At 45.3% G+C, this 9,664-nt stretch overlaps 1 protein-coding gene across 1 annotated transcript in view; it reads left to right on the top strand.

The window, feature by feature from the left end:
- LOC311319541 (GTPase HRas) overlaps positions 1–2,590 on the top strand; it is a 22,504-nt gene extending 19,914 nt beyond the window's left edge. Inside the window, exon 6 of the mRNA XM_084451100.1 lies at positions 1–2,590. This exon is cut by the window's left edge and continues 816 nt beyond it. The gene's annotated coding sequence lies outside the window, so the exon portion shown is untranslated.
- The last annotated feature ends 7,074 nt before the right edge of the window (positions 2,591–9,664 follow it).

Consider the following 9,664-nt stretch of genomic DNA (forward strand, 5'->3'; position numbering starts at 1 on the left):
TTGGCCATGGGCGGATCTGCGCTCAAAACAGACGGAAGGACTCATTATCCCAGAATGCCACTGCCTCTCCCCCTCTCAGACCTGCACGTGCGTGCTAAGGATCCTTTGTGGAACAACGCTAGGCGCCGGTGCAATAGGATTGTTTACTGTCTAAATAGGTGAAGGATTTGGATATAAACCATCTCTCCAGCCTTTTTATTTGCTTGTGTTTCTCGGCTGGAGAAGGGAGGGGAATGTAGATATTAGCGTGCCGTCTTTCCCCGTCTTCTTCGAGGTTGTTTCGAGCGGTTGCTCCAGGGATGGGAGACTCGTCTTCCCAGAGGGTCCACGCAGAGCTCTTATTTAACCGGACGCAAGGACAGGGGATGCTTACGCTTTGAAAAGAAAAAAAAATTGAACACAAATACCTTTGGAGATTTATTTAGTTGTATTCTACAAGTCGCTAGTGGCATTGATTCTTCTTTTTTTTGACGTTTGCTTTGCCTGGATAACTGTATGGTGTGTAGCTAGCGGGCTATGAAGCCAGATGTGTTTGGATGTTTTCGCAGGCTCGTATCGGTCCTCACTGTGTTTTTACTAAGGCTCAGGAATCGGGCTCCAGACAGCTAGGGCTCTCCTCGTCGCCCTTGGACCCCAGTTGGAACGTCAGAATTCACTCTCACAGATTGTAATGCACAAACCCTGCCTTAAATTACTGGTCATTTGTGGGACACCGAACATCGCTTTGCCACGTACCGAAACGGCCCTCTCCTCACCGACTACTGCTTCTTCAGATAGTCATTCCATATGTTTCAAGCGAGTCATCTCAGAGCCATTTTGATTTATGGATCTTGGGCACATGCGATTGCTGTTGGGAGTTCTCGTGTGTTTGATCTCAATACTGGTTAGCTTGCGCTCTCTCCAGAATTAGCCTAACAGCGGCTAGCTATAGGCTGCCTCCATGACTGAAACGGCTTCCTGTTAAACTTGCCTTATCTGTTTGCTAGCTAGTACCTCGTGTTCTGTAGAGAAGGGACTTGCAGAGGCGGTGACTCCGCCCTGGGCAGGCGTTAGCGGGATGTTTTGTATGTTTCAACGTTCGCTCGTTTGGAGTAACTGATGCGCGTGATCGCTTAAGGGTGAGATTAGGTTCGTCATCTGTCGGTTTCTCCTGCGACGGAAAGTCAAACCCAGGGACACAGCAGCTGTGGGAAGGGATCCTTCACCGAACGCCCTGTCTGAATAGTCGAGGATTGTTTTTTTGTTTTAGTACAAAGTGTGTATCATGATTAAAATCTTAATTCAAGTAATAGTTTTTTGACTGTACAAGGCCTACATTTTGTCGTTCCCTCCTATTTTAAGGTACTTATACTACTTACTGCCTTCCCATGTTAAAGCCAAGTCAAATGCCCTTGACCTCTTGCCTTTGAAGTGAAGACGAGACATCTTGCCTAACAATGGGGGGGAAAATATGGATTTTGTTTGTTGCAAGAAATGTTATATTTACTGGCTTATGCTATCATACGCGTGTATGGTGCCCCACTGTGTAAAAGAGTGTGTTTTTGTTTGTGGATTGAACAGACTAAACAGAAAAGCTTCAAATCTCTCTCTGTGTACAATTCCACCTGTTGGCATGCCTTCCACCTCGAAAGGGCCCTGCGGTCACCTGATCCATGACCAGATCATGGACGTTGGTAGGAGGAAGGGATGTTGACGCTTGTACAGGCAGGGCGCCCGGTCCGTACCGAGGCCGGGGTGCGTAGAGAGAGAGTTCTGACCTCCGAAGGCGTCCGTTCAGGACTCCGGAGGTCGAGGCACAGGGCCATTGTGGACAGATGTGTGGCCAGTTTTTCTGGAGATGAAACGGAGACTGGTGAAGCTGATGTTCCCCCAAAAAGGTCAAAGCAAGATGAGGAGGTTCGTTAGATGGCCGTGCCTATTGTCATTATTAACCTGATTATTGTTGGTGGTTTGGTTAGGCATAAAACTGTGAATATATGTATTTTAACTGAAGAATGATCTGATATCGTTTGTATTATGAGGTTCTCTGTATAACCTAATCAAGGAAAGAGGTCCCATGCCTTCTAAAGGAAATGACCAATACTGAACAATTTTGAGATCCCCATTTCCCAATATGTAAAGAATAGGGGTATGAGTAAGATCTTTGTTCCAAGTCCTTAGTCTGTAAATGGTCATTTAGCTACATATAAAATTCAAGCGTTTTTAACCAATGGGCTCAACTTGTTAGCGGACAGGGTGTGGTTATTTGATTGCATCCTCCACTCGTAGTTCCCTGTTTGTACATATGCCATGCACTGAGACTGACCAGAGGCTAATTCTCCTCACGGCGAGGAAGGAGCCGTCGTCGGGCAGCAGGGGAGCGCATGGCCAGCAGCAAACAACAGGTCCCTCCGTCAACTTAGGGGAAAAACATTGTGAGGAAAAACATGGACTCTTGGGGGTTTCGCACAAGGACCGGATCGTTACAAAGGGCTTGCTTCTCCCTCGCAAACTGTGCAACTGGGGAGACGGTGGGTTTGAAATTTAATCATCAAAAATACAACTGTTTTAACTATTTAAGATGTATTTACTCTTAAAACAAATGTAAATGTATAGCAGGACAGGAATAAAGATGTCAAAATGAACATGTATTGTGGTCCTGTGCTTCTTGTCCCACTACCTAGGCCTGCCTACCTACCCACCCTCCTACCTACCTACCTACCTACCTACCTACCTACCCACCCACCTACCTAGCCTCCTACCTACCTACCCACGCACTTACCTACCTACCTACCCACCCACCTACCCACCCTCCTACCTACCCTCCTACCTACCCACCCACCTACCTACCTACCTACCTACCCTCCTACCTACCAACAGTACCTACCTAGTACCTTGCCACTCAGAACCAGCCTACAATATAGTGCAGTTTCCTGAGCGTTTCATTGTACCTGTTATCCGTATCTTGTAGGCTACATGACAAATTAAAACCGTTGAATCTCCTGAGAAGGGTGCTGCCATCTACTGGTCATGTAAAGCCTGCTGGCAGGACCACAGTATTGCGTAATGTCTGATGAGGGACTACGGTTGGTACGGGTTAAGTTCTGTATTTGAGAAATATGAGGGTGAGTATTTTTGACCAAAAGTTAGCTACTCCTCACCTTTAGCTGAAGCTTTCTATTGATAGCCTGCATACCACATCACAACCCAGAGTTTTATGTTGACCATTGGTGTTCCAAAATACATCACCATACGTATTGTACACTATACAGTATAAACAAAAGTATTGGGACACCAACACATTACACCTACAGGAGATTTTATGAAATCCCGTTCTAAATTCATAGCCATTAATATGGAGTTGGTCCCCTCTTTGCAGCTAGAACAGCTTCCACTCTTCTGGGAAGCCTTTCTACAAGATGTTAGAGCGTGTCTGTGGGAGTTTTTGCCCGTTCATCCAGAAAGGCATTTGACTCTGACTGGCAGCAAGAACCTGGAGAACGCCATGGCCATGGATAGGAGTGTTGAGGTTCACGTCAGCCTGAGATGAACCAGGGGAAGGCGTGTGTAGCTGATGAGCTCTCCAAGTTCACAATCATTGAGGAGGCCGAAGAGCAGAGACCCCGCTAAGACCCCGGAGGAGCCTATCAAGGACGCCACCAAGGGCGCTGAGAACACTGAGACCACTGTGGCCCCCAAGGACATTCAGGCCATCGAGTCCCCCAAGGCCATTAAGGATGACCGAAGATCCTTCTAAGGTCACCAAGATCCGCGCCATGGCTATAGCAGCTATCAAAAATATCATCACAGTTCAGCTCATCCAAAGTGAATGTCAGCATAAATTACAATGTGCATGTCAGTAGAATCATGTAGATCAAATCCCTAATGTGCTCCACACCCTGTAGCTACAGTAGAGCTCCTGGGCGACAATATCTAACAGTTGGATTCAAGTTCTTGCTGGAACGATAGCCCGTCTTCTGTGGTCAAAGACACATGGGCAATTCCGTGTCTCTGGGATTGTTGTGAACCTGGCAAAAATGTAAGATACCATGTTTGAAATGCCATGACAAGAGGGCCAAAGTAAAACAAAGACAAGAACACATTGACAAGACAAGGGGAAATTCTGATTCAGAATGTGTGTGTGTGTGTGTGTCTGTGTGTGTGTGTGTGTGTGTGTGTGTGTGTGTGTGTGCGTGCGTGTGTGTGTGTGTGTGTGTGCGTGTGCGTGTCTGTGTGTGTCTGTGTGTGTCTGTATCCGCCTGTCTGTGTGTGTGTGTGTGTGTGTGTGTGTGTGTGTGTGTGTGTGTGTGTGTGTGTGTGTCTGTGATACTGGGTGGAAAGGGTAGTTCTCCTCAAGCCAGAGCTGGACTGGGATGTTGTACTTCCCACCTACAGAACAGAATGCACTCTTAGAAGATATGTGTTTAATACAACGCATGTCGTGTTACTGTATATTGTCCTTAACCAAACACACAGATGTGTTAAAATAACACATCTCTTCTAAGAGTGTAACACTAAGGGAGTGGGACACAAACAATTTGGGAGAATTTGGACTGTACTTTAAAATGCTCATTTCTAAATGGAAGGATGAATTGCGATGCATGGAATTTTGGTGATCACAGTATCATCTGCTCCAAGCTAGTCATGGAGGGAGGTCATGATTCCTTGTTACTTTGAAACATTAAATCAAATCAAACTTTATTTGTATAGCGCATTTCATTGCAGAGGCAACACAATGCGCTTTACAGAGAGGGTGGGCATAGGTCCCACCCCTACATATTCCAGAGGGAAGCAAAACAACAGTTTCACCCGGGGGCCAGAAAAGTGAGTTGTAAAAATTCTTCCCAGACCTCTCTCAACGTGACGACCGAGCAAGCTCCGGGAAAATGTTTGTCTATTGCCTAAGAACATATACAGAGCAGTAAACATGGGCTAGATACTTCATAAGAGAGACATGACTAACAGGAGAGTACACAACTAGTTACAGAGAAGTTGTCTACATGGTAGGCCATTATGTGTTAGCTATCCCTGTAGTCTCTCATATGATATTTAAGTGAATCATATAACGAAGCACATTAAGCACTTAGCAGAACAGGCTCATAGAGAATGACGCAAAGCAGAGGTGGGGAAACAGAAATCAGAGAGCCACGGGTAAAAAGGGGTGGGGAGGGCTGGATTGGGACAGCTGACGATAGTGTGGGAAGGAACTAGTCACGAGGGGACAGGGGGCCTTTCCAGGAGCCATTAGGTGGACCTTGGCCGAGGACGGGTCCGGGGGGGGGGGGGGTGCTCTCCGGGGCCTGCTACAGGGTGGCCTGCAGGAGACAGGGGGAGTCCACAGACCTGTTTAGAGTATAAGAGGGAGAGACACTAGGGAGGAGGACAGGATTAGTGGCTGTACTGAACATCCACAACAGAAATATGATAGGGATGGTTCCTGACAGACTCATTAAGTCCTTCATTATTCCATCATTGTAAACTGGAAAGACAGGACGGTCAGCCTCGATGGTACCATAGTTCACAACAGTTCCACAACAGACTGTATATCTGTATGTATGATCTGCATATACTGTAACAGAGGTCTAGGTACAGTAGGAGAACATGAGCTGACAGAGTACCAGGTACCCGAGAGCTATCTGGCCAGTACTCACAACTGTTTTCAGTTATCATAACTTACAGAACCATAAAAACTCTCTCCTTGCTAAATAAAATGATCTATCTTCAAATAATTGTCTCTCTCGCTTATCGTGAGTTTTGTTTTCCATAGTGTGTCCTTATTGTAAAACATGATTTTTATTCTTAATTATGGGATGCTTCTGAACAGATGTGAAACCTGGATTGGTCTCTCAGGGACTCCACTGAGCTGGTTCCATACCTACCTCCAAGACAGAAATGACTGTGTGAGTCTTGGTGACTGCTTCGGAGAAACAACGCTTCCTCTATCATCAGGGATCGATCCCTGGTCCAATGCTCCCATTTGGAGAAATTATCCGTGACCATGGGATCCATTTTCACTGTAATGCTGATGACACCAAGTGGAATCTTTTTGTAGCACTAAATAACAAAGATGTCTTACATTCTCTGCTAAACTGCCTTTCCATTATTGTGCAGTGGATGAATGACAATTTTCTTAAACTTAACCAAGAAAAAACTGAAGTCCTCATTGTTGGCACAGACACACAAAGAAATGAAATAATAAGTAGACTCAGAAATCTGACACAGTACTCTATACAACAGTGCCCACTACCACCGAGGCCCTTCAGCTTCTTCAATCACCTTTCAATTCCATTCAGCACTCGTTAACAAATCTGAAACTTGTTCTAAAGGCCAGTAAACCAAAATTCATGGTCTTCTCCATCAAGAGCCCTGAGACCTTACTGAACATGGACATAGAATGTGTGCAGGAATATAAGTATTTAGGCATCTGGCTAGACTATAATCTATCCTTCTGTCATCATATCACTTATTTAAGAGACAAAATTCAACCAAAAATCGGATTTCTATATAGGAATCCTGTTTCTCCCAGGAGCGTAGAAAAAGGATAATACAGACTTGTTTGATTATGATGACACCCTACATGCACGCCTCAGCCTCTATCCTAACCCAGGTGAAGGGTTTAGAACTCAGCCTCTATCCTAATGCCCCCCCAGGTGAAGGGTTTAGAACTCAGCCTCTATCCTAATGCCCCCCCAGGTGAAGGGTTTAGAACTCAGCCTCTATCCTAATGCCCCCCCAGGTGAAGGGTTTAGAACTCAGCCTCTATCCTAATGCCCCCCCAGGTGAAGGGTTTAGAACTCAGCCTCTAACCTAATGCCCCAGGTGAACGGCTTAGAAGTCATCAATGCATACTCTACCAAAAATTAGACTGGCCCTCTCTTGAGCTCAGGAGAATACAACATGCAGTCTTATTTACATATAGAGCCCTCATTGCCAAATCACCTCTGTACCTATCCAGCCTACTCTCATTTCCTGTTTGGAACTATGCCACTAGCTCACACACAGTACTACCAGCATTAAACTTCCCTACAGCTAGAGATAACTGGGGAAATGCTGCTTTTTGCATTGCAGGCCCTTAACTCTGGAACTCCTTTCAGAAACAACTTAATTCAACTCAAACTTTATTTATGAAGCATGTTTAAAACGACTAAGATCGACCAAAGTACTGTACAACAAAACAACAAACAAAGAACAAGAAAGAAACAAAACAAGCTCACATCCCTTATTCCCCTACAGACAGTTAAAGAATGATTAACTGATACCTATGGGACTGTAGTTTCTAAATGCCATTGATGCTAGTGATTTCCTTATTGTACTTCATTATTATTATACTGTACACCCTTATACTATGTCACTACAGTACTTTGTATTTTCATACTGTGCGACTGTATTAGGCTACTGTAATAGTTGTTTGCAGGTTGGTACACTGTCATTGTTGTCTGCATGCTGTCACTGTTTCTATTATTCCTTCTTTTTTTTCTGTACTCTGCTACTGAATTACTGTAGGCTATGTTGTTTGTAAGCAGGGCACATCTGTAAAAGAGACCTGGTACAGTATGTTCTTCCCTGTCTAAATAAAGGCTTCTATTTATCTACGCACTTCCTGTGCAGCAATGATCTCTAAATTATATTGAAGCAATGAGAGGGTGTGGTACAGTATATGGCCAATATATACCACGGGTTGTGCTGCGGTCATAATAAGCACGAGAAGCAGCCGAGTGAGTTATTGCTTTTATACAATCATCGGGAAATATGGGATAAATACCTACTATTTCAGTGTCTTAACATAATGCCAACCAACCCATAACCATCACTTATACAATGGTTAGTTCTGGTTCTTGATTCTGATTGGCTGGAAGCCATGTTAAAATACTTTTTATACAACGGTATAGATCCGGTCCATTGTCTCTATTGGTCAGTTTGCATTCCAGCCGTGGCGAACCACGATGGCCCCACGCTAAAATGGATCTTTTAATCTTTTAATATCAATCCACCTCGTATTAGTAGCCGTGGCAGTGTCCAGATCAATGTTTACAAAGATCTGCTGTAGCATTGTCGTTGCCTGGCAATGTTCCCTTTTCAGCGGAAGTATCCGCAAATGATTAACAAATAGTTCCATTAAAAATACATTTATTTAAAGTTCGTATTGTCTTTTTATTTTATTTGTTATATTGACGGATAAATGTGGCAACCGTATAAACCATTATGGAACGAGAAGCCGTGGGATGTCACGGATATCGCCACGGCTAGCGGTGTGTAACGGCACTTAACTGCGCGTCGTGCCTAACCACTCCCGCTAGCCGTGGCGATATCCGTGACACCATAATGCTTTAGTAACACAGCAAAGGCTGGCCCGATATTTATCAGACTTTTGCTCCTTCTTTGGTCACTGAGCTTTTGAGATTCGTATCGCACGGTTCGCCGGGGCTCAGACGGAGAAGCAGGACGACAAAACTCGACCATTTTACCAAACGTTTAGCTGAAAAGAGTGAGCGGAAGTGGACGGAAAAGCTGCCGTTTTATAGTTGCACACACACTTGATGCTAACCAACATCTATAATGCTGCTAATTCATGGAAGTAGAATGTTTGCTAGCTACTGCTAATCTCACAGTGGTGAAGCTAGAATAGTCCCTGGCAACCCAGCGCGCAATACCAACGCTGTAATACTATTGGCTGGTATGATATCAACAGGGGTGTCATTGTCGGGCCGTCAAAATTTCATAATGTCATAATTTCAGACAAAATCTTTTTTTATGGAAAAGCAATACTTTTACTCTGCGGCCTTCGCAAAGCCCTATGGATGTATTATTTTTGAAAAAATGTTTATTTTAATCCACATATTACATATGTAATGGTTCTCATGGTTCTCAGCAGGAAACCGGTGGCCTGTCCGCTCCGAGTAGGAAATGAGTCCTTACCCCAAGTGAAGGAGTTCAAGTATCTGGGGGTCTTGTTCACGAGTGAGGGAACCATGGAGAGGGAGTTTGGCCGGAGAATCGGAGCAGCTGGTGCGGTTCTGCAGTCGCTTTACCGCACTGTTGTGACGAAAAGAGAGCTGAGCCAAAAGGCAAAGCTCTCGATCTACCGGTCTATCTTCGTCCCCACCCTCACCTATGGTCATGAAGGATGGGTCATGACCGAAAGAACGAGATCACGGATACAAGCGGCCGAAATTAGTTTTCTCCGAGGGTGGCTGGGGTCTCCCTGAGAGATCGGGTGAGAAGTTCAGTCATCTGGGAGAGACTCGGAGTAGAGCCCCTGCTCCTTTGCGTCGAAAGGAGCCAGTTGAGGTGGTCCGGGCATCTAGTGAGGATGCCTCCTGGGCGCCTCCCTAGGGAGGTGTTCCAGGCGTGTCCGGCTGGGAGGAGGCCGCGGGGTAGACCCAGGACTAGGTGGCGGGACTACATCTCCGCACTGGCCTGTGAGCGGCTAAAGATCCCCCAGGCAGAGCTGGTTGATGCTGTTAGGGAAAGGGATGTCTGGGGCCCCCTGCTGGAGCTGCTGCCTCCGCGACCCGACCCCGGATAAGCGGATGAAGATGGATGGATGGATGGATGGATATTACATATTATACCTTTAAGGTTACTTATGATCATATACAATGGTTCAGATCAAAACGTTGACAAAACTAGCACTTTTGAGAAAGTCTGATAATTGCATAACCATGCTCATTTAACAATAATTCTT

Source organism: Borostomias antarcticus, assembly GCF_949987555.1.
Source record: "Borostomias antarcticus genome assembly, chromosome: 16".
In the NCBI taxonomy this organism is placed as follows: Eukaryota; Metazoa; Chordata; class Actinopteri; order Stomiiformes; family Stomiidae; genus Borostomias; species Borostomias antarcticus.